Source organism: Camelus bactrianus, chromosome 7, assembly GCF_048773025.1.
Source record: "Camelus bactrianus isolate YW-2024 breed Bactrian camel chromosome 7, ASM4877302v1, whole genome shotgun sequence".
NCBI classification, from domain to species: Eukaryota; Metazoa; Chordata; class Mammalia; order Artiodactyla; family Camelidae; genus Camelus; species Camelus bactrianus.
Genome location: NC_133545.1, coordinates 19,186,799 through 19,213,968, shown reverse-complemented (window position 1 = coordinate 19,213,968; position 27,170 = coordinate 19,186,799). Strand labels below are relative to the sequence as shown.

Genomic DNA, 27,170 nt, shown 5'->3' with positions numbered 1-27,170 from the left:
GGACAAAGTGTGAAGCTTAGAAGAAGAGTGACTGTTCCTGAGGGAAGGGGGGCGTTGGACGGGTCATTAAAAGTGATGAGCTCCAGAGGACTGGTGAGTCACAGAAGGCTGGAAAGTTGTGGAGTCTGAATCCTTGCAATTAGGGAGACGTTCTAGGATTTACAGGGGGTAATCTTTTTCCGGCTGAAAAAGATAGGGAGTGGGCAGGAGGGACATTACAGAAGAATTCAATTATATCATGGCTCAGAACATGGATTTATATAGACGCAGACCAGTTTCCCGACCCAGCAACTCCAATATAAACAGAGTAGTCTGTCTTGAATGAACTTGACTTGCAACACAGGCTTGGTCCGGATTCCCATTTAGGTGTTAAAAAAGAGTTCCATTTCCTTACTACCGTATGTTTTTCTGTGGCAAATTGTTTCTGAAAGGTTGACAGTACTTTCATTCAGTATTTACCTATCTTTTGTCTTATCTTTGAGAGAAGGAGCAGATCGAACCCCAGTGTTACATACAGATAGACGAAAGGGCTTAGTAAAGTTTTAAGATCTGTGCAGACCCTGAAGAAAAGTTCTAGTTGTCCTCCTGGATCATCATCTTATAAGTCCAGGAATGAATTTATAAACAAAACAAGTTACAAATAATATATTTTATGTTAACAACAAATAAAGTGGCTAGATACATGAAGCATACTCAAAAGTTTTCCACCTATGTTTCAGAAATTCTTCACATTTTCTCAAATTTTATTCTCTAGTCAAATCAAATTCTCTAGTCAAATCAGTCAAAAATCTAAAAGTGGAGCTGTGACTAGAAGAATCTAATTCTCTTGATTGCCAGCCCATTATCCTATTCTCCAGGTCAAGGGTTGACAGTCAGGCCTTCAGTAGGATCTGGTTCAGTGAGGGTGCCAAGTGACCTGTGGTCTGGTCAGGCCAGTGTGGCCTATTGTTGGCTGCTGTATGGCTGTGTCCCTGTTTGATGCTGGAATCCTACTTTTAATGTGAGAATGAGCCAGGTAAACATTCTAGCCTTCAGCTGGAGTTGAAATGTGGCCCTAGGTACTTGACTTCTGATTTTCTGATTGTTGAATCTGAAGATAATCAGTGCTTTTCTGTACACAAGTTAGGATCACAGATAGTTGGGAATTGGAATGGCATTGTTTGGTCTAATAACTGTGGAGACATTTTCCAGGCCTTAAGTTAGACTACTTCCAGGATTTCACTTCTTAAATTTATATTGTAGGGATAAGACTTGGATCTGAGTTATGATAAAAAAAAAAAAGTAAGAAAAGCAGAAAATGACTAGTGGGATGGCAACTTAACTTTGACTTATGTCTCCCGAACCCAGATTTGAAGAGCACTAGTTTTGGAGTTAGAAGGCAGCCATTTGAAATAGAAGAAATCTATTATTACAATTTTCTCAAATACATTTGTAAACTAGTATTTAATGTGTATGTAACTTTCAGACACTTTCATTAACAATATACTTAATCAATATGTTAATTTATGCGATATAGTTTTTATTTTAAAGCACTAAGCTATTATAATAGAAGAGTAATCTGAACTTTTTCTTTTGAAGGAGTATAGCTGAGTGTTACAGAGCTTGAGTCTGAGAGTTTTGTGTCTGCTGGATTGATGTGTGCCATGCCTGAACTTCCTTTAGCAAGTAAGGATGGCACTGAACTTCTGTTAGCAAGTAAAGATGTTATAACTTTGTGTGATAGGAAGTGTAAGGAAGGGAATTGAGTTTCCTTACCTTTGCCCTAAAATCCTAACAGCAGTTGCTGTATCTTTACTGGCAATGACAATCATGTTAAAGTACTTCTTAAGCAGGTCTAATATTAAGTAAAGTCATTTGTTGAAATTGTCTACGGAGTAGCAAATATTTATTGATTACAAGGTCCCTAGTGCTTTTTGTATCCCTCCCTTTCTTTCCCTTTCCCTAAACTGAGATTAGACACTGGCCTGACTTGGAAACCTTACTGGCCACTGAAAGTTCTGATATTTTCAGTCTGGTAATCTTAGAACTTTAGGAAAATAAAGATAGCCAAGTTAGAGGAAAAGTATCATGAAAGTGGATGAAGGACTAGAGATTGAATTTGTAGAGCTGGCTTCTAGGATTGGATCTTTGTGACTTTTAGCAAGTATGATTCTTGTCTGAGCATCATCAGTTTCCTTATATGTAGAAATACTTATCTTGATCAAATACTGGAAGGTTTAATATGTTTAAATTTCTCTCTTTTTTTTGCAGATAGAAAAATAACTTATTTGCATTAACTTTTAGGGAATATAGTAGGTTTTTAATAAATGATTTTTGGGGACTGATGCAGGAACTTTTGTGATGTTCTACATATAGCTAAGATACATTTCAGCTGTTTGTGGTGATCTGACTGCTTTATTTCAGTCATTCAGGAGTCATCTTCGGAAATATGAGAGTTTTTTTAGATTTTAATTTTAGAAATGTAGCTATTAGCACCAAAGAATGTATTTTTTGTGTATTGAAAATGTATATTTTCTTTGTATTTACTCCGGGGTTTCTGGCTCCTCTCATATCTGTAGCATGACTCTTTCATCAGTTCTGAAAAAATTTTGGTATTCTTCAAATATTGTTTCTACCCTCTTCTTTTTCTAATTCTCTTTCCAACTCTGGTTAAATCTGTATTATGTCTTTTGTCTTGTCCCATATGTCCTTTATGCTTTTTTGTGTCTTTTTTAAATAATTTTTTTCTCTCAGTTTCTCTCAATTCTGGATAGGTTTTACTTCCCTGTGTTCCAGTATATGAATTCTCTATTCAGCTATGTTCAGTCAACTTTTAATCTCATCTATTTTATTCTTGATGGCAGCTAATGTATAGTGCTAGGCTTTTCATTTGATTCTCTCTTTCTAAAAATAAATTCTAATTCTCTGGTGAAAAATCTCCATATTGTTATCCATTTTCTAGAACATATCAGTCAAATTGCTTGAAAGTCTGTGTCTGTAAGTTCCAATATCTGGATCATCTGTAGGTCTGTATCACACATTTTATCTTGGTGTGTCTGGTAATTATTATTATTATTACCATTATTTGGAGGAGTAACTTTTGATTAAACACCATACATTATAATCAGAATTTAAGTACAATTACAAATTACAGTTAGTTGCCTAATGATATATAGCATTTCTTTAGAGAGGATTCACCCATCTTCTGGCAGGTAGATAAAATAGAGGCAGATCACCTGAGTAGTCAAGAACTGAACTGACTTGATGCTGGGTTTTAGGTTTTGTAAACCTCTAGTTTTCATAACTTTGGTAGCCTGCCAGGGAACCCACATGAGATACTGGATATTTCTAGGGCCTCTTCTGCTTTGTCTTTCTAGTAGCATGAGGATCCTAAAAGCTCCTCCTTGCTTGTCTTTTTAGCCTCCTGCTCTGTGCAGTTTAAGAATCTTTTAGAGGAAAATCAGTACACAGTGTCAGGTTTGTTCTTCTGTACCTCCTTTTTCTATAGGATCTTGACCCCTCAGGTCCTGAGTGTCATGGCAAGACCTGGCTACCAAGTTTTGCCCCTCTACCCCCTTGAAATTGCCAAAAGCTCTGCTGCCTTTTCTGCTTAACTGTCCTTTACTAGTTTCTCAGTTACTTTTCCTGTTATTTCCCATTAAAGAAATAAGCGAAATGTCCTGAGAGGGAAAGCTGCGCAGAATGTGGGCTCTCTTTAACAAGTTCTTCAGCATCTCAAGTCCTAGCTGCCTCAGAAAGTCTCTGATACCTTAAGAACATTTGCTTGTATTTTATACAGCTTTTCTAGTTGTAGGAGGTTATATTGGTCTGTTATAGGCTATTCTGTCATATCCAGAAGCAGAAATCTTTCTGTGTTTAGTTCTTATGGAATGGACTGTTATATTTTGTAGGCTTATGAATTCCTCAAGGTTATATTAGTGTCATGATTTAACACTTGAGCCCCAGATTATTTTGCTTAGTGTTTTTTTGTCTCTTTTGAGGCTTACTTGTTTATGAGGTACGGAAATTGAAAGTTTAATCTTTACCATAAGTATATATTTATTTTCCCTTCTTATAATGTGATTTTTATATTATTTGCCTTTTTAAAAAACTTTCATGGGAATATTTACGTGAAGACACTGTTTAGAAGGTAGATACTTGGGGCTAATGTAAATTTTTTGGTTTGTAAATATTATTAGTATTTCATACTTTAGAAATATCCTTATATTACTTTAATGTGACCAATATTTAGTATAGTTGTTGAGGCATGTTGTTTTATATAAATAGAAATGCTAAATTATTTTAAATATCCTTGAGTATGTCCTCTCTCCCCTTCCTCACTTTGTTCCCTTTTTTCCCTTTTGATTTAAGTAGTTTCATCAGAAGAGCAATAAAACCTAACTCCTACTTATTCTTCAGCTGTCAACTAGAATGTCACTTTCATAGGAAAGTCTGACTTACCCTGTCCTCCCAATGAGTCTGGCACCACTTCCCCTGCCCTTACAGTTAAATGCTTTCATACAAATGTATACCCTTCTCACAAAACACTTTATACAGTTTATAATTATGCATTTATTTGTATAATTATTTGATTAATACCTATTCCTGCAACTAGACCAACTAGCTCCATAAAGACTGTGAAATTTCCCCCATCATTGTAGTCCAGCATGATGTTTATTAAATGCATAGATAAGTTAATCAACGAAGCGTTTTTGACAATTTTTCTCTTTTTAATGCAGTTTTGTTCTGGAGCTACAGGGAGTCATACACTGGCCATGTTCAAAATATTAAATAATCAGTAAATTTTAAATCCATACTGTAAGTTTTCATGGTTTTCATAGTTTTTAGCAATTTCAGAGAATATTTTAAGTGAAATTAGTTATCTTGCTGTGTGGATGTTGCATCTGGAAGGACTTGGAAGAAGAGAAAACTTACTACCTATCTTGGTATTTTAAGAAGTGTTTATTATTAAGGTTATTTAAAATTGTTATAGGCAGTTCTGATGAGACCTTGAGAACTTTAAAGGTTAGTTTATTACAGAATCTGATTTGGCTAATAGTTCTAGAGTGTATCAGTACTTTGATTAATTTTAGGGTAAGGGTCATTTCCTCCAATTACTTGAATTTAAGTATTTGTTAGTTGACTTTTTAACATAATAATTTTTTTGGTTTGGTAATTCTCATTCCACGCATTCAACCACTTAAAATGTACAATTTAGTAGCTTTTAACATGTTCACAGATGTGTGCAACCATCACTGGAGTCACTTTCAGAACATTTTCGTAATTTCAACAACTGTACCCTTTGTTATTATCTACTTACTTTCCTATCTCTGAGCAACCATGAATTTACTTTCTATCTCTATAGATCTGTCTATTCCAGGCATTTCATATAAATGAAATCATATAATATGTAGTTTTTGTGATTGGCTTCTTTCATTTAGCATACTGTTTTCAAGGTTCATTTATGTTGTAGCATGTATCAGCACTACATCCTTTTTACAGCAGATAGTCTTCTGTTGTATAGCTGTACCACATTTTGTTTATCCATCATTAGAAAATGGACATTTAGATTGTACCTATGTTTTTGTCTGTTATGAATAATGCTGCTATAAACATTTGTGTACAAGTTTTTGTTTAGTTATATATTTTCATTTCTCTTGGGTAAATGCATAGGAGTAGAATTTGTAGGTCACGTATGGTAACTGTATAACTGTTTAAGGAACTGCCAGGCATTGTTGGTTGATTTCCCCCCACCCCCTCTGTTATTGAAGTAGTGTCAAACTGATTAGTGCATATGAATTGAAGCCCTTTAAGGAGACTGACCATCTGGAATTAGGTAGCAGATCGCTTGACTTCAAGTCTGTTACTCTGAGAACTTTCTATGACAGCTGAGCTAGTCCTTTATCTCCTTTTAGTTTTGTTCAGAATGCATGTATATGGATTGGCTCCATGTCTTCATCTTTTACCATCATCCTACCTTCCAGTGTACGTACTCACATGGAGACATACTTATGTTCACACACACTTTGCTAGATAGTTTGTGGTGGAGATGTTGGTTGAAAGTTGGTATTTTTTCCCTAAAGTTTATATAGTTTGTTTGCATATAAAATATTGACTAGGAGATATTTATGAAACTCAAGTTGTTTATGAAGTCTTTCATTAAACTGAGGCATAGGTTTTAAAAGAACTGAAAATAACTTCAGGTTTGACAGAATAGTTTATTCTAGACCTTAGAATTTCAGATCGTTGGAAAATTCAAATATCTCAGTCTGAAAGTTTGTCTCTGACATCTATCACATCTCCATTTTCTACAACCAAGAACGCTACTATCGGTGGCAGGTTAAAGAAACCTTTGCTTTTTATTTATATTTTTATTATTACATTGTAGCATTTAAGTCACAATTACGGCTTTTCACATTTTTGGCTATGTGTGCCATAAACAAATTGTCGGCTGCCTCTAATTCCTGAATAATAACCAGGCCTATTTGAAGTTATGAAAGAGAATTTTCTGGTGATGAACTATTTATAAATATATTATTACAGTGGAGGGTAGTAAAAGCTAAGTTCAGATGAATGATAAAAGCAGTAAATGCAACAGAAATTAGAAGTGAGGTTTGGAGGACAGAGCTTTTACTGTTGTCTTGGGCTTCAGGAGAGTCTTCCTGAGGAGGTAGATGAGCTATGACTTCCTCTGTGTAAGATCTAATTTACTTTACCATTCTTCAAGTTTCTTGAATTCAGGAATTTATCCTTACCTTTGTACATATTCAGCAACTCCTATTTGGGAAATTAGGTTAACACATGGAACTTGTTGAATTAGTGTAGCATATTAGAACCAGGAAGATGCTTGGAGGTAGACTTTTCCCAGATAGTTATACAAGGCACTTGATACTGGGGTCATTTTACTTCTTCCTTAGATATTACATATGTGGACTCATATCCTTGTGCATATTTCTCTCCAGACTTACCACTTTTTAATGCTTTAAGTAAATCTTTCAGTTTTCAGATTTATTTCATATTTACAGTCACGAAAGATACTGTTTATTGAAGGCAGTTCGGCTGATAGTGTTCCAGAGTCACTTGCCATATTCCTCTCTGCACAATTAACATTTATTCTACCCATTATATGTCAGTGAACTCCTCCCCTCTATTTACTTATACTTCCTTTATCATTCTGCGTATTAGGAAAAATAAGTATTTACTTAAACACAGGTGCATTTAGGAAACTTGCCACTCTATGCAAAAATTTCAAGTATAATGAAAACAAAACTCTTTAAATTTTATTTCATTCTTTTAAAAAAATAACGTAAGATAATTTTGAAATTTTTATGATATTCTTACCTGCTTTTCCAGGGCATATAGGGCAGTGATATTTGATAAGCATCAATTGCGAATTAATCTTCTAGCATGTATCGAATATTATTGATAGAGAGATGTTGCCCTGAGATTTACTGGATTCAATATACAAGTTTTTTTTTTTTTTTTGAGCTATCCTTAAATTATGATGGCTGTTAGGTTGCCATGAAAACGTTTTAAAATATTTTTTAATGCTGCAGAGAAAATGCTTCAGATACAGTGGCCTATTAAAAAAAACCCCAGGTCAAAAAAAAAAAGAATGCCTTATTAAATGATTTGCTCCAATTTATCTTTAAACACATAAACAGACACATCCATTTGTATGCTTATGCATATGGAAAACACTGCAAAGAAATTTACTAAAGTCTTAACAATGATTATTTCTGTAATATAGTGATTGTGTTGGTTTTTATTTTTTAAATGCCTTTTCTTTGAACATTGCCCAAAGTTTTAAATTTTATTTTATTTTAACAATTTTACATTTTACATTTAAACAAACAAACAAAAAAGTAGAGGTTGTATGTGAGTGTATATGATTTGCTTGTTCAATTATAAACACAAAGAATCTTAATCCCGCATCAGTGAGTTTGAATTTTATTTTTTGGAAAGTGAGGAGCCATCAAAGAATTTTAAGTAGAAAAATGATGTGACTAAAGTCAATGGTTTAAAATTTAAAAATTTAAACACTCTTAAAAGCCCGTAATTTCAATTTTTAGTGTCTAATTTGAGCAGCAGTCTTCAAATTGGAGCATGCTTATCTCCGTGAGTACATGTAGCCTCTTCAAGGGCTACATAGGCCAAAATAGTTTCAAGGTATTCAGTTTCCTGAGTCTTACTATTATTGTGTATTCTCTCTTAAAAATTGATCAGCCTGAGAATTTGCCTGTGGTTTACACCCTTGCTACTCAAAAAGTGTGGCCTGCTCACCAGCAGCATTGCCATTACTAGGTGCTTGTTAGAAATACAGAATCCCAGACCGATCTCAGGCCTCCTGAGTATAATCTGCATTTTTAACAAGAACCCCAGGTGATTTGCCTGCACTTTGAAGACTTCTAGCCCTCCAACATCCTGTTTCATGATTGCAAAAGAGGCATGCTTCTCATCTATTCCGTGGAGTGTAAAAACCTCCAGAGTGCCAAACAAAAGGACAGTTTTAAAAGTTCATAATGAAGTTAAGAAAGCAAATGACTTAGAAAAATCCTCTTGTAAAATGGGTGGCTCTCAATTCTTTTTTTTTAAACAAAATAAAAGGAGGACCTAATCAACTTGTCTGTTGGTAGATCATAAAAAATAATTTTTAATAATCACTCATTATGTGATTTTTGGCATATAATTTGGAAAGTAGTTAAAAAATTAACAGTACTAACAGAAATTCCTTCTCTTCCCATGAATTTATGTAAGTAAGATGTTCAGTGCATACATCTATAAAAGTAAAAATAGGTATAAACTTGATACTAAATCCCATTTTATTCCAGCAGTGATATTCATCCATATATGCATGAAATAACTATAAAAAACAGAGAATCATTTTTAACACCATTTTACTCTGTATTTAACATATTGATCATCATGTCACCCAAATCTCAGTGACAGTTGTGTTTCCTCAGGGGCACCCGTTCCACAGTGGGCAAATGTGTTAATTATTATCTGTCAAAGTTTGTAATATATTTGTATTGTTTTGGTCAGTAGTGTACTTATAATATTGATAATGGTATCCAGAAGAAAGTTTTAAAATTAGAGTCTCATAATCAAAACCAAAAAGGTTAAGTTTAATTTATACTCTTTTTTTCCAGAGCAGTCATATAGGATAAAATATAAAAACCCCTGTAGCATAAAGGAATATTACATTAATTAAAATTCTCTGGGGGAAATTTAAGGAAAAGCAAGAATAATATAAATTTTTGAGCCTATACCTTTTTAAAAATAGATGTGATATAAAGAATAAATATATAACAGCCTTATTTAAATTGACAATATTTAAAGTACACTGGAAATTACAACTTTTGCAATCATTATAAGCTATGAAGAATTTTGCTTGCCAATTTTAAATGGTGAGAATATGCATAGATTTTCAAAGTTATTTTAGGGAGTGTTTGAGCAAAAAAGCTGAGTACCATTAACTGACAGCAGGAGATCCCGATCTTGTTTGAACATTCAGATTACTTGGGGAGCCTTTAAAAATCCTGATGCCCTCAGGCATAGAATAATCTCTTCTTTTGGACCTAGATCCAAAATACTAGACTTATCATGGAGCTCCCACAAAAATGATGATTTTTCCATAGTTATGTACATACACATCTGTTTGTTTTACAGCTACATATATACACATAGCAAATGATCTGAAATCTAGAACAAAAAGAAAAATATAAAGAAAATAGTGAAAATTTGAGACATGAAGCCTGCCTTGATCCAGAAAGTCCTCTTTCTCATTTTCATAATACATAGTTTGATGAGAAAGTGATGCTTTTTGAACAGGATGCAGGACTTGGTAAGTGGGACTCAAGCTGGGTTTCACTTTTTACTCCTCAGTGGGATCTTTTTGTGCAAAGTACAGTTTGATGTGGTGGCTCAGTGCCTTCTACCTAATAGGTCTAGAAAGATACCAGAGAAAAGAAGAAAAATTTTCTGAGCTGAAGAAAGATTCAAGTCATTAGTTTGAAAAGGCCTGCTAAATGTGAAAAGACTAAAAAATGTACCCACAAGTAAAATACATTCTGATATCAGAGTTTGGTCCTGGAGCAGCTACTTGCATGCAGGCATGAGCTGGGCTTTGGGAGAGCCGCATATGCTCTAGAAGCAGGATACAGGAGAAGCATCTGTACGGCGGGAGCTAAGAGCTGAAGAAGCTACATGTGCTGTGGGAGCCTTTTGGGCAAGCATACTTGAACTAGGAAGCAAAAACACCACTCAGTTGACTAGGGAGGAAGCAAAGATACCCGCTATGTCCTGTGATGACTCTCCTGCCCTTCTCTGCTGACAAAGCTTAACATTGTGCCAGCTGGCAAAGGAAAAATAAAGGGCCCAAATTCATTTTCAAAGAGTAGGCAAAAAGAGTGAATTTGGAGGTGAGAGTGAATAAATCCATAATTGGCACACCTGTACTTGAGCTGTTGATGTTATCTTTTAACTATTTTTCTCACCATTTCATTTATGTTTAAGCTAGTTAAGTCTACTTAGTGTCTGAAATGTTCTTTTGGATCACCTGATGATGCCCATTATTGTTTCAGTTAAATTAATGTTACTAGTAAGCTTTTGTATTTTAATTTTCTATTCTTATAATGATAGAAATGCAATAAAATATTTTAACGATTATAAAAATGGACACTGAACTGTAATGATGACAGTGCTTTGGAAACATGTTGGCTGGCATGTGGGGCATGTCGGCATGTGGCATATTGGTTGGCACAATAGCTTGAACTATTGATTGGATCAACTATTCTCAATGAACATTCTGAATTTGATAAAGACTGAGAGTTCTAGGTGTATAAGATACAATGTAGGTGGTCTAAATGTTGAATGAGGAAAGTTTATTATCTCCTGTAATGAGCACTTCAAATTTAAATTCTGTGCTACAGTGATTCAAAATGTGACTTACCATATGATGTATTATTAATGTTTGAGTAGAACATTAAAACCAAACAGTTCAGAGCCATGTCCAATTATTAATTATGTTATAGCTGTGAATCTATTTGTGAATTTTACATGAACAGGCATATATAGAACTGAACTTTTAAAAAAACTGGCTTGTAATTATAGTATATTAATCAGTGACAAACTTTGAAAAGTTCATATAAACGTCAGGAGAAATTTTACTCCAAAGCTAGCATAAAAACAAGGTAAATAAGTTTTTTTGGAGGGTGGTATCTGTTGTAGTAATATTTGGTCCATAATATTTTTTAATTTTTAAAATAATTTTAAGATTAGTGTAAAATATTAAAAAAAAAATTTTTTTTATACTCAGATCTTCTGGAGTCTCTGTAAGAAACAGAGTTTGAAAAATACTGTGCCATAGAACTTAGGCCTTGGTCAGAGATACCTGTTAGGAGGATAAAAGGAGAATTCTCTCAAAATGAACAGATTTGGATTAGTTAATATTGGTTTGACCTCTCACATTTGGTACAGTTTAAATTGCTACATTAAGCTGGTGTGGGGGGGTGGGGAGTTAGGTCTGGTACAAAGGAAAACATGAAAAAAATTGAAATACTGTAGTATAAAGAGAACGCTGAACAAGTGTTGGCAGAGAATATAGGTTCTTGCTTTGTGCGGAAAAGAATGTAAAGTGAAAGTGGATTTATTCAGGGAGATACACGCTCCATAGACAGAGTGCAGGCAGTCTCAGAAGGTAAGTGTGGCCACGAGGTGTAGGGGTGGTTGGTTTTTATGGGTATGAATGAATGGGAGGATTATTCTAGCTGTTTTGTGGAAGTGGTGGGGATTTCTAGGAATTTGGCCTTTGCCCACTTTTTGGCCTTTTATAGTCGTCTGGAAACTGTCATGGCACCTGTGGGTGTGTCATTTAGCATGCTAATGTAGTACAGAGAGCCTTTAATGAGGCTTAAGTTCTACTGGAAGTCTAATCTTCTGCCATCTTGGTCCAACTTGGTTCTAACCAGTTTATGTCCTATCCTCAATTGCTGTGTCATTCTTTTAATGATTGTGCCCTGCCCCCTTCCCTCATGTCTCATAAGGAAGGAGATTTGGGCTATAGTCCCAGTTCTGTCATCAATTAATTGGTAATTTTGGATCAGTCATTTAGTTTCTCTAGCCTTTTATTTATTTTCATGCAAACAAGGGGATTGTATGCTTAAGGTCTTTTTTGTGCAGGATAGCATGGAGTTATTACAGAGCAGGTTTTTAAAATAAACATACCCCCTCACCCCCCTCATCACGCATACAGTAACTCGAATTAAGCTAAATTACTGCCCAGCAAAGAATTTTTTTGATAACTTGATTTAATCAGGAGATAGTAGTAATTATTTCTGTAAAATTATTTAGTATAAATGAAGCCTTTGAGGGTGCTTGGAAACAGTTTGATATCTTAAATCTTTCTCATTCCTTTGTGGATATATTGTAATTTTGTATGAGGTTTGAAGAAAGTGCATGTTAAGCAGCAGTAAACCTTTCCCTAATTGTGTCCAACTTTATAGTCTTTGCTTTAGGGGCAATTCTTAGTTTTGAAATATGTTCTGAATGGGCTAATTGTCTAATTCCAGAAAAGATTCAAACCTTCTGAGATATTCAGCAAGTGATAACTATTTTTATATGAATGTCTTAGCAGATTTTTTTTGTTTTGGGGGGACACCAGACCACATTAGCTAGCTTTTTCCAAGTTGGTTTTTGGCTAGTGAGAGTTTTCTCTCTTACCATTCTTCTATATAGGAATGTTAGTTTATTTTCTTGCCGTTCTCTTTTTTCCCTAGTTGCTGCCTTTTGTTTGTATGGAGTGTATATGTAGATATATGTTCCCAGTGTGCTTTGAGTCCTTAGAGATAATTACTACAGTCTTAAACATTTTCAAGTGCTTGGTAATATAAGCTGTATTGAGTTTTGCTCTGGGTGATGGTAAGTAGATGGCCTACTATTTGCTAGGCCATTGACATCCCATAATTCTCAACAACAACTCTTCAAAGTGTCGTGTAAGTATTAACTTACAAAAGCAGACTGAGACCAGTAAGAGTATAATAGCTTAATCAAGGTCATTTATGAAGTAAGCATTAGAACTGAGTTTAGAATCCACATCTTTATAAATCCAGTCATATTCTGTACAGGACTACAGCACATTAACAGTGTGAGACAATTTTAGAGTTCATTTAGACTTAATATGAACATTTTGTCAATGAAAGTAAAATTGTTATATATCCAGGTTACACTTAAGTGCTGTAAAATTGATGTTTATTTCCTCTATCTTTTTTTGTGTTAAAATAGGAGAGATCATTTTAGATTAGTTATACTCTTATACTTTAGATCCTATGTGGATCTGGTTCATTCTGTTAACTCTTCTTTCCTGTATTATCAACCACTTGTTTCTTACCCTTGACCCCCCCGCCCCCAATTCAGGGCCCATCAGACCAACTTTTATTAATCTTTAAAAATCTTTGCCTTAACCACACATCTCCCATTTATCTGCTGCTCTACACAGCTAAACTCCTAAGAGTTGAGTATATTTGCTGTCATTCATTCATTCTTTCAGAAACTTTTTAATAAACATTTTCTCATTGTATCCAGCAGTAAAGAAAAATGAATACTAATGTTCCAACTTCCAACAACTATCAACATTTTGCCTGCCTTTTTTTTTCCCCCCTTCAGTCTGTTTCCACCACCTCTTTTTCTTTCTTCTGGTGTATTTTTCAATAAATGTAAGTTATTTTATACTCTAATATTTCAGTATGCATCTGGATGAGGGCATTGTGTTTGTTATTGGTTGCTCCATAACCAATCACCACAAACTTAGCAGCTTCAGGCAATACATTTATTATTTCATAGTTTATAAGGTCAAGATTTCAGGAATAGCTTAGGTGGACCTCTACTTTAGATTTCTTTTAAGGCAGCTAAATCAAAGTGTTGACTAGGACTGGGGTTTCATCTGTTGTCTTGAGTGGGGAAGAATCTGCTTTTAAGCTCGTGTGAGTATTGGCAGAACTCCTTTTCTTGAAAACTGTTGGCCAGAGGCTGCCCTCTTTTTGTTGCCATGTGGGCCTCCACAACATGGTGTTTTGCTTCATCCAAGCCAGCAATGGAGAAAGCAGGAAGAGTATGCTAGCAGATTGAAGTCACAGTTTTCTGTGGCCTAGTCCCAGAAATGACATCCCATTACTTTTACTATATATTCTGTTTGTTAGAAGCAAGTTACGAGGTATTACACAAGGGCATTAATACCAGAAGGGTAGGGGCCATTTGGGGCCATCTTTGAATTTCCCTGCTAGAGACAATTTCTCTTATAACCACAATGCCATTGGTTTACCTAACAGATTTAGCATAGTTCTTTAGTAATACTCAGCTCATATTCAGTTTTCTCTGTTTGTTAAAAAATTACCTTCTTATAGTTTGTCTGAATCAAGATCCAAGCATTCATTGTATTTGTTGTTATAGCCCTTAAAATTATTTTCATCAAAAACAGTCTTACTGTTCTGCTGTTTTTCTTTCATCCATTGATTTGTTGAAGAAATCACTTTATTTATCCTGAAGAGGCTCCCGCATTCTGGATATGTCTAGTTACTTCTTTGTGATAGCATTTGACTAATTTCTCTGTCATATTTTGTATGGATTGGGCGTTATGTGGAAAGATTTGGGTTAAATTTTTGGGGTTTTTTTTGTTTTGTTTTTTTTAAGACTCCTCCCTAGGTGGTGCCATGTACTTTGTATTGTATCACTTCAGGAGGCACAAAGTCTGGGGGTGACAACCTGATATCTTTATTGTAAAGTTTCTTACCCTCCTTTCATGAATGATTTTAATCTCCAAAGATAACTGTAAAATAAGCTAGTTTGTTAAAGGTATCAATACTGGATTTTTCTAATTCTGTCCTTCCTTTCACATTTGTTAGCTGGATTTTTTTGTGTGTGTAGAATTCTTCCTCATATATTAGAGCTTTTTAGTTGCTCTGAAATAAAGTTTTGTTGGAAAAACATGATAAATGCTTAATTTCTTTTAATGACCAAGTTTCAGAGTAATGGGTTGATATTAGACACCTCGAGGTGTCTAATTTTTTTCTTTTTTAAAAAGAAAATCATTTTTGAACCTTAGGCTTTTCATGTATTCATTCTGTTTTTTTTTTTAAATTTCAGTAGTCATTCTTTTTGATGCCAGATTGTTCCATCTTTGGCAAATAGAAGCCTCTTTAGGGGCTTTCCCATCCTGTGTTCCTTTGACATGACCTCATTTATCTTTACTTATTTTCATGCTTTTTGACTTGGCAAAGTGTCCTCTGTCTGTCATGCCCCGATGAGGGATGATGTTTAGAGTTCACAATTGGGAACTAGGAATGCATATTACTACTGCATTGCCATTTCTTTTAGACCCTTTTTGGCGACTAACTAGGAAATATTTTTTAAGAGAAAAAATATCTTGAGCTTATACCACTATTTCCAGTTCATATTTGATTTATGAGATTGTAGCTTCTGTTCTTTTACAATTCTATTATTTTTTCCTGTGTCATCTTTACTATGTTGAGTCTTTCAATTCATGAACATAATATGGCTTTCCATTGATTTAGGTTGTCTTTGATTTCTTTTATCAGCTTTTTGTAATTTTAGGACAGAAAGCCTCTTGTACATGTTTTGTTGTATTTATTTTATTTCCTTTGAAGCCATTGTAAATGGTTTTGTGGTTTTAATTTTCAGTTCCACTTGTTCATTGTTAGTATGTATATAAGATACTGACTTTTTTTTAAAATTTCTAATACAATTTTTAAAAGTTGCTTTCCACTTACAGTTGTTACTAAATATTGGCTCTATTCCCTATGTTGTACAGTACATACTTGAGCCTATCTTACGCCCAATAGTTTGTACCCCCTATACCACCCCCCAACCCCCAACCACAAGTTTGTTCTCTAAATCTGTGTTTCTGCTTCTGCAATCGTCTGTTGTGTGTTATCTTGTATCCTGTGACATTGCTGAACTAACGTAAGTTCTGGGAAGTTTTTATTTGTTTGTTTGTGGTAAATTCCTTTGGATTTTCCATGTAGGCGAATCATGCCATCTGCAAATAGAGGCAGTTTCATTTTTTTCTTTCTGAAAGTTTTATTTCTATTTAGTTGAATGTGTCAAGTTTTATTTTTTTTTTCCTGGATTTTGAGTTGTATATAGGCAGTGTGTTCTCAGTGTCAAGTTGTAAAAGATTTACATGTGTTTTCTTCTAGTGTTTATATGTTTTTGTATTTAATTTAGTATTCTAATCCAGTTTTCTAATCCATTTGGAATTTAACCTGGTGTACTGAATGAGGTATAAATCTAATCATGTTGTTTCTAAATGGCTATTTGGTTATTTCACTGTCACTTATTATAAATATCATATTTTTCCTGCTGATTTGTGATGCTATCTTGATCATTTATTAAGTTCTATGAATTTTTATTTTGATAATTTGTTTTGTTCCTAAATGTCTATTTATTTATAGAATCCTCCAATGTTTTAATCATATAGACTTCCTAATTTGCTTTAACATCTGGTAGGGTTTAGTCCTCCCTTGTTGCTCTTTTGTACTTTCTCAGGGTTTTGGAGGTGGTTTAATTTTTTGTATAAACTTCAGTATCTATGTGAATTCTATCCCCTTTATTGTCTAGTTTCAGGAAAAACGTTGTTCGTATTTTTGGATATAATTAAATTTGTAAATTAACGTGGAGAGAATTGATGTCTTTATAATGATATTTATGAGTCTTTCTATGTAGGGACATGGTAATGCCTTTGCATTTATTTCAGGCTTACTTATGTGCCTTTTAGGATTGTCTAAAATTTTTATTCATAGGTTTTACACATTTCTTTTTTAAGTGTATGCCTAATATTTTATTTTGTTGCTGTAGTAAGTGGGGTCTTTTCTTCCATTATATCATCTAACTGCTTTGTGCTTTTAAGTTTGAAGGCTCTGATTTCTGTGCTTTAAGTTGATATACTTTTTTCAGTTAAATTCTCCTCTTTGTAGTATTTTTTTCCATTGATTCTTTGGCATTTTATGGTTATGTAATCTTACCATCTTCAGAGTTTTTAATTTTCCTTTTCTAATATGTATACTGTAGTTGCTTTCTTTTTTCCCTAAATCATAGTCTTAATTTTTTTAGAGCAATTTTAGATTTACAGAAATACTGAGCAGATAGTACTGAGAGTTCTCATATACTCCCCAGCATCTTTTCCTATTATTAATTATATAACTAATATAATTACATATTATATTAGTATGATACATTTGTTGCAGTTAATGAACCAACACTGATACATTATTGTTACTCTCGTTCATAGTTTATTCAGATCTTAGTTTTTATCTAATGTGGTTTTTCTATTCTAGGGTCTTATCATACTTAAATTTAATGTCGTGTCTTCTAGGCTCCTCTTGGCTGTGACATTTTCTGCCTTTCTTTGTTTGATGACTTTGACAATTTGCGGAGTACTCGTCGGGTATATTGCAGGGTGGAATATGTGTGTATTTTTGGAATTTGTGTGTGGTTTTTCTTTTTTATTTTAAACACATGATTAAGCAGAGACTATGGTGTTTGGGGGAAAGATCGAAGAGATAAAGTGCCATTTTCATCACATTACATACATACTATTAAGCATGATGTTTCACTGTTGATTTTGACCTTGATTACCTGGTTGAGGTAGTGTTTGTCAGGTTTCTCTACTATAAAGTTACTTCTTTTTCTTCTTTCCATACTGTACTCTTTGGAAGGAAGTTTCTATGTGCAGCCCACAATAGAGCCCACACATAGATTGAGGAATTATGCTCTCATCCTTTAGAGTAGAATATCTACATAACTTATTCAGAATTCTTCTGCCCATTTATTAATTTATTCAATAATTTATATTAATTTGGGTTTAACATATAAGTTTATTCTCTGGGTTATAGTCTAATACTAGTTTATTTTGTTGCTCAAATTATTCCAGCTTTGGTTTTTAAAAGTTCTTCCTTGGCTTATGTGCCTCTTTGACATAACTCCCATCAACTGACTTTTTTTTTTTTTTAACATTTTTTATTGATTTATAATCATTTTACAATGTTGTGTCAAATTCCAGTGTTCAGCACAATTTTTCAGTTATTCATGGACATATACACACTCATTGTCACATTTTTTTCTCTGTGAGTTATCATAACATTTTGTGTATATTTCCCTGTGCTATACAGTGTAGTCTATTCTACAATTTTGAAATCCCAGTCTATCCCTTCCCACACTCCACCCCCCTGGTAACCACAAGTCTGTATTCTCTGTCTGTGAGTCTCTTTCTGTCCTTTATTTACGCTTTGTTTTTGTTTGTTTGTTTGTTTTTGTTTTTGTTTTTTAGATTCCACATATGAGCGATCTCATTTTGGTATTTTTCTTTCTGTTTCTTTCAATCCAAAAATGGGCAGAAGACCTAAACAAGCAATTCTCCAAGGAAGACATACAAATGATCAAAAAGCACATGAAAAAATGCTCAATATCACTAATTATCAGAGAAATGCAAATCAAAACTACAATGAGGTATCACCTCACACCAGTCAGAATGGCCGTCATTCAAAAATCCACAAATGACAAATGCTGGAGAGGCTGTGGAGAAAGGGGAACCCTCCTACACTGCTGGTGGGAATGCAGTTTGGTGCAGCCACTATGGAAAACAGTGTGGAGATTCCTCAAAAGACTAGGAATAGACTTACCATATGACCCAGGAATCCCACTCCTGGGCTTGTATCCAGAAGGAAATCTACTTCAGGATGACACCTGCACCCCAATGTTCATAGCAGCACTATTTACAATAGGCAAGACATGGAAACAGCCTAAATGTCCATCAACAGGTGACTGGATAAAGAAGATGTGGTATATTTATACAATGGAATACTACTCAGCCATAAAAACCGACAACATAATGCCATTTGCAGCAACATGGATGCTCCTGGAGAATGTCATTCTAAGTGAAGTAAGCCAGAAAGAGAAAGAAAAATACCATATGAGATCACTCATATGTGGAATCTAAAAAAAAAAACATAAATACAAAACAGAAACACTCATAGGCATAGAATACAAACTTGTGGTTGCCAAGGGGGCGGGGGGTGGGAAGGGACAGACTGTGATTTCAAAATGTGGACTAGATAAACAAGATTATACTGTATATTCCGTAGGTTTTCTTCTTGTTTTACTTCTGGTTTCCTTTGCTGTGCAGAAGCTTGTAAGTTTCATTAGGTCCCATTTGTTTATTCTTGCTTTTATTTCTTCTAGGAGAAAATTTTTGAGATGTATGTCAGATAATGTTTTGCCTATGTTTTCCTCTAGGAGGTTTATTGTATGTTGTCTTATGTTTAAGTCTTTAATCCATTTTGAGTTGATTTTTGTATATGGTGTAAGGGAGTGTTCTAGCTTCATTGTTTTACATGCTGCTGTCCAGTTTTCCCAACACCATTTGCTGAAGAGACTGTCTTTATTCCAATGTATATTCTTGCCTCCTTTGTCAAAGATGAGTTGACCAAAAGTTTGTGGGTTCATTTCTGGGCTCTCTATTCTGTTCCATTGGTCTATATGTCTGTTTTGGTACCAATACCATGCTGTCTTGATGACTGTAGCTCTATAGTATTGTCTGAAGTCTGGGAGAGTTATTCCTCCAGCCTCTTTCTTTCTCTTCAGTAATGCTTTGGCAATTCTAGGTCTTTGATGGTTCCATATGAATTTTATTATGATTTGTTCTAGTTCTGTGAAATATGTCCTGGGTAATTGGATAGGGATTGCATTAAATCTGTAGATTGCCTTGGGCAGTGTGACCATTTTAACAATATTGATTCTTCCAATCCAAGAGCATGGAATATCTTTCCACTTTTTAAAGTCTTCTTTAATTTCCTTCCTCAATGGTTTATAGTTTTCTGTGTATAATTCTTTCACCTCCTTGGTTAGATTTATTCCTAGGTTTTTTATTACTTTGGGTGCTATTTTAAAGGGGATTGTTTCTTTACTTTCTTCTTCTGTTGATTTATCGTTAGTGTAAAGAAATGCAACTGATTTTTGAACATTAATTTTGTAACCTGCTACCTTGCTGAATTCTTCAATCAGCTCTAGTAGCTTTTGTGTGGACCTTTTAGGGTTTTCTATATATAGTAACATGTCATCAGCATATAATGACACTTTTACCTCTTCTTTTCCAATTTGGATCCCTTGTATTTCTTTCTCTTGCCTGACTGCTGTGGCTAGGACTTCCAGGACTATGTTGAATAGGAATGGTGATAGTGGGCATCCTTGTCTTGTCCCAGATTTTAGTGGGAAGCTTTTGAGTTTTTCACCGTTGAGTACTATGCTGGCTGTAGGTTTGTCATATATAGCTTTTATGATGTTGAGATATGTTCCCTCTATACCCACTTTGGCGAGAGTTTTTATCATAAATGGGTGTTGAATTTTATCAAATGCTTTTTCTGCATCGATTGAGATGATCATGTGGTTTTTGTCCTTTCTCTTGTTGATGTGATGTATTACACTGATTGATTTGCGTATGTTGAACCAGCCTTGTGTCCCTGGGATGAACCCCACTTGGTCATGATGTATAATCTTTTTTATGTGTTGTTGGATTCTATTTGCTAAAATTTTGGTGAGGATTTTGGCGTCTATGTTCATCAGTGATATTGGCCTATAATTCTCTTTTTTTGTAGTGTCTTTGCCTGGTTTTGGTATCAGGGTGATGGTGGCTTCATAGAATGAGTTTGGGAGTATTCCCTCCTTTTCAATCGTTTGGAAGAGTTTGAGAAGGACTGGTATGAGTTCTTCTTCGTATGTTTGGTAGAATTCCCCGGTGAAGCCGTCCGGTCCTGGACTTTTATTTGTAGGGAGGTTTTTAATTGCTATTTCTATTTCCTTTCTAGTGATCGGATTGTTCAAGTGTTCAGATTCTTCTTGATTCAGTTTTGGTGGACAGTATGTTTCCAGAAACTTGTCCATCTCCTCTAGGTTATCCAGTTTGGTTCCATATAGTTTGTCATAATATTCTCGTATGATATTCTGTATTTCTATTTTGTTTGTTGTAATTTCTCCATTTTCCTTTCTTATTTTGCTAATTTGTGCTCTCTCTTTTTTCTTCTTTGTGAGTTTGGCCAGAGGTTTGTTGATTTTATTTACTTTTTCAAAAAACCAGCTTTTGGTTTGGTTGATTTTTTTCTATGGTCTTGTTAATCTCTATTGTATTTAATTCCTCTCTGATCTTTATTATTTCCTTCCTTCTGCTGCTTTTTGGGGCTTTTTGTTCTTCTTTTTCTAATTCATTCAGGTGGTGGGTTAAATTGTTTATTTGAGATTGTTCTTCTTTTTTGAGGAAGGCCTGTATCGCTATAAACTTCCCTCTTAGCACTGCCTTTGCTGTGTCCCATAGGTTTTGAGTGGTTGTGCTTTCATTATCATTTGTCTCAAGGTATTTTTTAATTTCAGCTTTGATTTCCTCATTGATCCATTGTTTTTTCAATAACATATTGTTTAATCTCCATGCTTTCCTTTTTTTCTCCTTTGTTTCTCTGTTGTTGATTTCCAGTTTCATGGCATTGTGGTCAGTAAAGATGCTTGAGATAATTTCTATCTTCTTAAAATTGTTGAGGTTTCTTTTGTGCCCAAGTACATGATCAATCCTGGAAAATGTTCCATGTGCACTTGAAAGAATGTATATCCTATTTTTTTGGGGTGTAATGCTCTGAAAATATCCACCAAATCTAGTTTTTCTATTGTAGTATTTAATTTCTCTGTTGCCTTGTTTATCTTCTGTCTGGAAGATGTGTCTAGTGATGTTAATGCAGTGTTAAAATCTCCAACTATGATTGTATTCCCATAAATATCCCCCTTTATCTCTGTTAGTAATTCTTGTATGTACTTAGGTGCTCCTATATTGGGTGCATATATATTAACGAGTGTAATATCCTCATCATGTATCACTCCTTTAATCATTATAAAATGTCCTTCTTTATCTTTGTTTATGGCCTTTGTTTTAAAGTCTATTTTGTCTGAAATCAGTACTGCAACACCTGCTTTTTTGGCTTTTCCATTTGCGTGGAATATCCTTTTCCATCCTTTCACTCTCAATCTATATGTGTCCTTCTCCCTAAAGTGGGTTTCTTGTATGCAGCATATTGAAGGTTCTTGCTTTATTATCCAGTCTGCCACTCTGTGTCTTTTGACTGGAGCTTTTAGTCCATTAACATTTACAGTAATTAATGATAGATGTGTGTTTATTGCCATTTTGAACTTATCTTTGCAGTTGAATTGGTATATCCTCTTTGTTCCTTTCTTCTTCCTTTCGTGGTTTGGTAATTTTCCTTTGTATTATCATGGATTTTATTTAATTTTTGTGACTCCTTTGTAAATTTTTGGCTTGTGGTTACCCTTTTTTGTAAATCTATCAACCCATTACTATAACTGTTTTTATTAAACTGATAGTAGCATGATCTCAAACCCATCCTACTGTTAAAAAAAATTAAAAAAGAAAGAAAAAAATATTCTATATTTCCCTGCCTCCCTCTCCCACTCTCAGTGATTTGTATGTCTTCTTTTATAATTTCATGTTTACTTTATTTGTAATTCATGAGTTACCACCTTTCCAGTTGTGTGTTTCTCATTTCTGTAGCATCCTGCCGCTTTTCTATTTAGAATAGCCCTTTCAGTATTTCTTTTAGCATGGGTTTAGTGTTGCTAAACTCCTGCAGCTTTTTTTTGTCTGTGAAACTCTTTATTTCTCCTTCTATCCTCAAGGATAGCCTTGCTGGATAAAGGATCCTAGGCTGCATCTTTTTTTTTCATTCAGGGCTTTGAATATATCTTGCCACTCCCTTCTGGCCTGTAGTGTTTGTGTAGAGAAATCAGCTGAGAACCTTATGGGGGTTCCCTTGTAACTTACTCTTTGCTTTTCTCTTGCTGCCTTTAGAATCATTTCTTTATCCTTGACTCTGGCCATCTTGATTATGATATGTCTTGGTGTGGGTCTATTTGGGTTCTTCCTGTTTGGGACCCTCTGAGCTTCCTGTACTTGGATATCTGATTCCTTCTTTAAGTTTGGGAAGTTTTCAGTCATGATTTCTTCAAAAACCTTTTCAGTCCCCTTTGATCTTTCTTCTCCTTCTGGGACCCCTATTATGCGAAGATTGGGACGCTTTATATTATCCCATAGGTCCCTTATGCTATTTTCATTATTTTTTATTTGCTTCTCTTGTAGTTCTTCTGAATGGGTGCTTTCTATTGCCCTGTCTTCTAGATCACTGATTCGTTCCTCTGCATTATCTAGTCGGCTTTGCACAGCTATTAGATCATTCCTCATCTCTGTCAATGAGTTTACCCATTCTACTTGGCTCTTCTTTATAGCTTCAATTTCATTTTTGACATATTTTATATCTCTAAACACTATCTCTTTTAATTCCTTCAGCAAATTCGATCACTCCTTTTTTGAAATCTTGATCTAGTAGGCTATCGATGTCTATTTCGTTGATCTTTCTTTCAGGGGATTTCTCTTGTTCTTTTAATTGAGAAAGGTTTTTCTGCTTCTTCATCTTGCTCATACCTCTTTGGCACTGTGGTTTATGGAGTATCAGTTGTTTATTTTGGTCCTTAAGGATTTTATCTATCTGATGCCTATTTAGGAATAGAACTTAGGAAAAAAAGAAAAAAAAATAAGAGAGAGAGAGAAAGAATTTTAAAAGAAGGGAGAAAGAGGGTTTGAAAACAGTGTATAATGAATAATAGAAGAGTGAGTTGAAGCAGAGTATTAATCGGGTTGAGACGTCCTTTTAAAACCTTTACAAAAAAAGGGGGGGGAGATGAATAGATGTATTTGAAACTTGTGTCTAATCAATAGCAGGACATCAAAACCCAAGAGAAATAGAAATGAATTAAGAAGTAAAGATTAAGAGAGTAATAGAAAATAGAACAGGTAAAAACAGATTTAAAAAAAAATGGGGGGGGGGTTGTCGGTGTTCTCCTGGAGTCTGTGTGCTTTTAATGTGAAGTCTTTCTGTCTTCGTCCTGTTTTGGAAGCTCAGCTTGCTGTTTTCAGAGGCCCTCCGTTGGCGCCCTCTTCTGTGCTGCTCCCAGCACCTGTCAGCAAGCAGATCGCGCCTCTTCCTAACTCTGGGTCAGGTGTAGCTCTCCTCTGCTGTGGGCGGGCGGGTCGCTGCCCCTCCGGATGCCGCAGTCAGATGTTGCAGACTGGCCAGGTAGGAGGGCGGGTCGTGCCCCCTCCCAGCGCCTCGGTCAGGGGCTGTGTTCCTGCCCGAAAGGTGGGGGCGGGGGGCCGCTCTCCCTCTACCTGAGCCGCCGGTAGTTCCGCTCTCTGTGTGGCTGCGCGCTCCGCCCTGGTCGGCGCTCCACAGGTAGGCTCGGGGAAGACCGAGGGACAGCCTTGTCCCTGCTCCAAGCCAGAACCCAGCTCCTTGTTTGTCTTTGTGGAGCAAGTTCTCTGAGGGACCAGGATGGAAGGATCCTATCTGCCCCCGGCTGCAGGCCAGTCTCAGTCTGGCCTTTGAGGCTGCTAAGCCCTTCAGTGCGGATGCAGGTTTTGCCCCCGCCCCCGCCTGAGTGCTAAGCGCAGAGGATATGGCGGTTGTGCCTGAGCCCCGCCTCTCTTACCCCGAAAACTTTCCGCGGGTTTTCAGAGATGGGGGTGTGCACCCTTCCCCCGAGAGCACATCAACCTTGCTGTTTTATGGAGGGCCCAGGTTGTTCTGCCCTGTGCACCCACAGCCAAGGCGCGCAGCCCCTTGCGTTCCCCCGGGGCTGCCTCTGTGCAGCCACTTCCGTCCTCCGCCCGGCTTGGGCAGCCTGGCCCTGCCCGCGGCTGCCGGCCCGCGTCTCAGGCTGGGTGTCGGGGGGACGCTCTGTGCCCGTTTAACTTAGTTCTGTTAGTCAAGGGCTGCTCTGTACAGATCCGAGCCTCGGAGGCTCCCCCTCCGTCCCGCTGGCCTCTCAGTTGGAGAGGGGAGACCCAGCGAGCGAGCGCCAGTCCTCCTTTGCTGCTCCCTCCCCATGGGTCCCGTCCCGCACTGCTTTGCCTTTTGTTCTTTCTTTTTTCCTTTTCTCCTACCAGATTTTTGGCGTCTTTATCTTTTGAAGAGGGCGATGTTCTGTCGGAGTTCCACAGGTGCTCTGGTTGGCTGAGTGGGTCTGTAGATGTGGGTCTTGGTGTATTTGTGGGAGAGGGTGACCTGCGAGCGTCCTTCTACTCCGCCATCTTCTCCCGGACCCAACTGACTTTTTTTTAAAGCACTTCTTTACTTTCTGGTACTACAAGCTGCTCCAGACTCATCTTGTGTATTTTCCGCCCCATTTCTTTATGGAACCCTGGTTCCTTTTATTGGAAAATGGTATTAGCAATTAAGAAACTAAGATCTGGTTATTAGGTATACTCCTTGCTTCTTTTAATACCTCTCAGCTGACAAAGCAAAGAAACATTTGTGTATAGTTACCTGTATATATGCATATCTATAAATATCTATAAACATTTCCATTTGTAACCATTAGTGTCTATATTAAATTAAACATAAATTTCTACTGATGTCTCTTAATCTAATCCATTGCCACATGGATAATTCTAGACCCCTCCCCTCAGTGATCTGTAAATTTCCACTCCAATAGTTAGAAACCTGGGTGTAACTATTTGCCAAACATTTTAATTGTTCAGTTACAGGATACATGTATACTGGTATCAGAATTGTTTATCTGTATCTTGTAGGACTCAGCTTGGTTAACTAGAGTACAGTACTCATGTACAATTCCTTTTGCTTTTAGTCTTATATACTCCCATCTATTTACAAAGGTCAAACCCCCCATTACCTTCAGTGGGGTTGTTTGAAAATTTGTAATAGTTACATTCTTTTGTCACAGTTTGCATTCTTTCTTGGAAGCCTTTAACTTCCTAAGAAAAAAATTTTAACTTGCATGCCTCAAGGTTTACTCTTAGTGTTGTAGAGTTTCATAGGTTTTGACAAATGCATAATATTATGTATCCACCGTTATAGAACTATGCAGAATAGTTTCACTACCCTAAAAATCCTGTGTTTCACCTGTTCTTCCTTTTCCTTCTGTTGAACCCTTGGCAAACCCTGATCTTTTTATTGTCTATAGTTTTGTCTTTTCCAGATGTTCATATACTTTTTTTCTCATTTAACAACTTTCATGTAAGATTCCTCCATGTCATGCCATCACTTGATGGCTTATTTCTTTTTATTTCTGAATAATATTCCATTATATGAATATATCACAGTTTATCCATTCACCTGTTGAAGGACATATTGATTGCTTTCAGTTTTTGGCAGTTATGAATAAAAGCTGCTATAAACATTCATGTGAAAGTTTTGGTTTGGACATAAGTTTTCAGTTCATTTGGGTAAATACCTACAAGTGTGCTTGCTGGATCATACAGTGAGATATGATCACTATACCTTTTGGCATTCCTGCCAGCAATGGGAATTGAATCCTCAATTCTATTTGGTACTGTCAGTTTTTTGGATTTTAGCCATTCTAATGAGTGTGTAGTGATATCTCGTTGCTGTTTTAATTTGCAATTCTCTAATGATATGTGATGTTGAGCATCTTTTCACATGTTTATTTTCCATCAGTATACTTCTTAGTTGGGGTGTCTGCTCACATTTTTGTCTGTTTTTAAATTGGATTGTTTGTTTTCTTATTGTTGACTTTTAAGAGTTCTTCGTAGAGTTTGGATACAGACTTCTGTGTTTTGCAAATATTTTCTCCTCATCTGTGGCTTATTGTTTGTTTCTCTTAACAATGTCTTGCCCAGTAGAAGTTTTTAATTTTAATTAAGTCCAGCTTATAAATTTTTTTCTTTCATGGATTGTGCTTTTGGTGCTTAAAGTCATCATCAAACCCAAGTAACCTAATTTTCTCCCATATTATCTTCTAGGAATTTTATAGTTCTGTGTTTCACATTTAGATTTAAGATTCGTTTTGAATTAGGTTTTGTGAAAGGTGTATGGCCTTTATTTATTTATTTATTTATTTATTGCCATGTGGATGCCCAGTTGTTACAGCACCTTTTGTTAAAAGGATTGTCTTTTCTCCATTGAATTCCCTATGCTCTTTTGTCAAAGATACTTGACTGTTTTTCTGAAGTCTGTATTATTTTCCATTGATCTATGTCTGTTCTTTCATCATTACCACACTGTCTTGAGCAGTATAACTCTAAATAAGTCTTG

General features: G+C 35.6%; 1 protein-coding gene across 3 annotated transcripts in view; it reads left to right on the top strand.

Annotated features, from left to right (window-relative positions):
* Nucleotides 1-27,170, top strand: part of MKLN1 (muskelin 1) — a 312,347-nt gene that overhangs the window by 143,498 nt on the left and 141,679 nt on the right. The window lies entirely within an intron of this gene.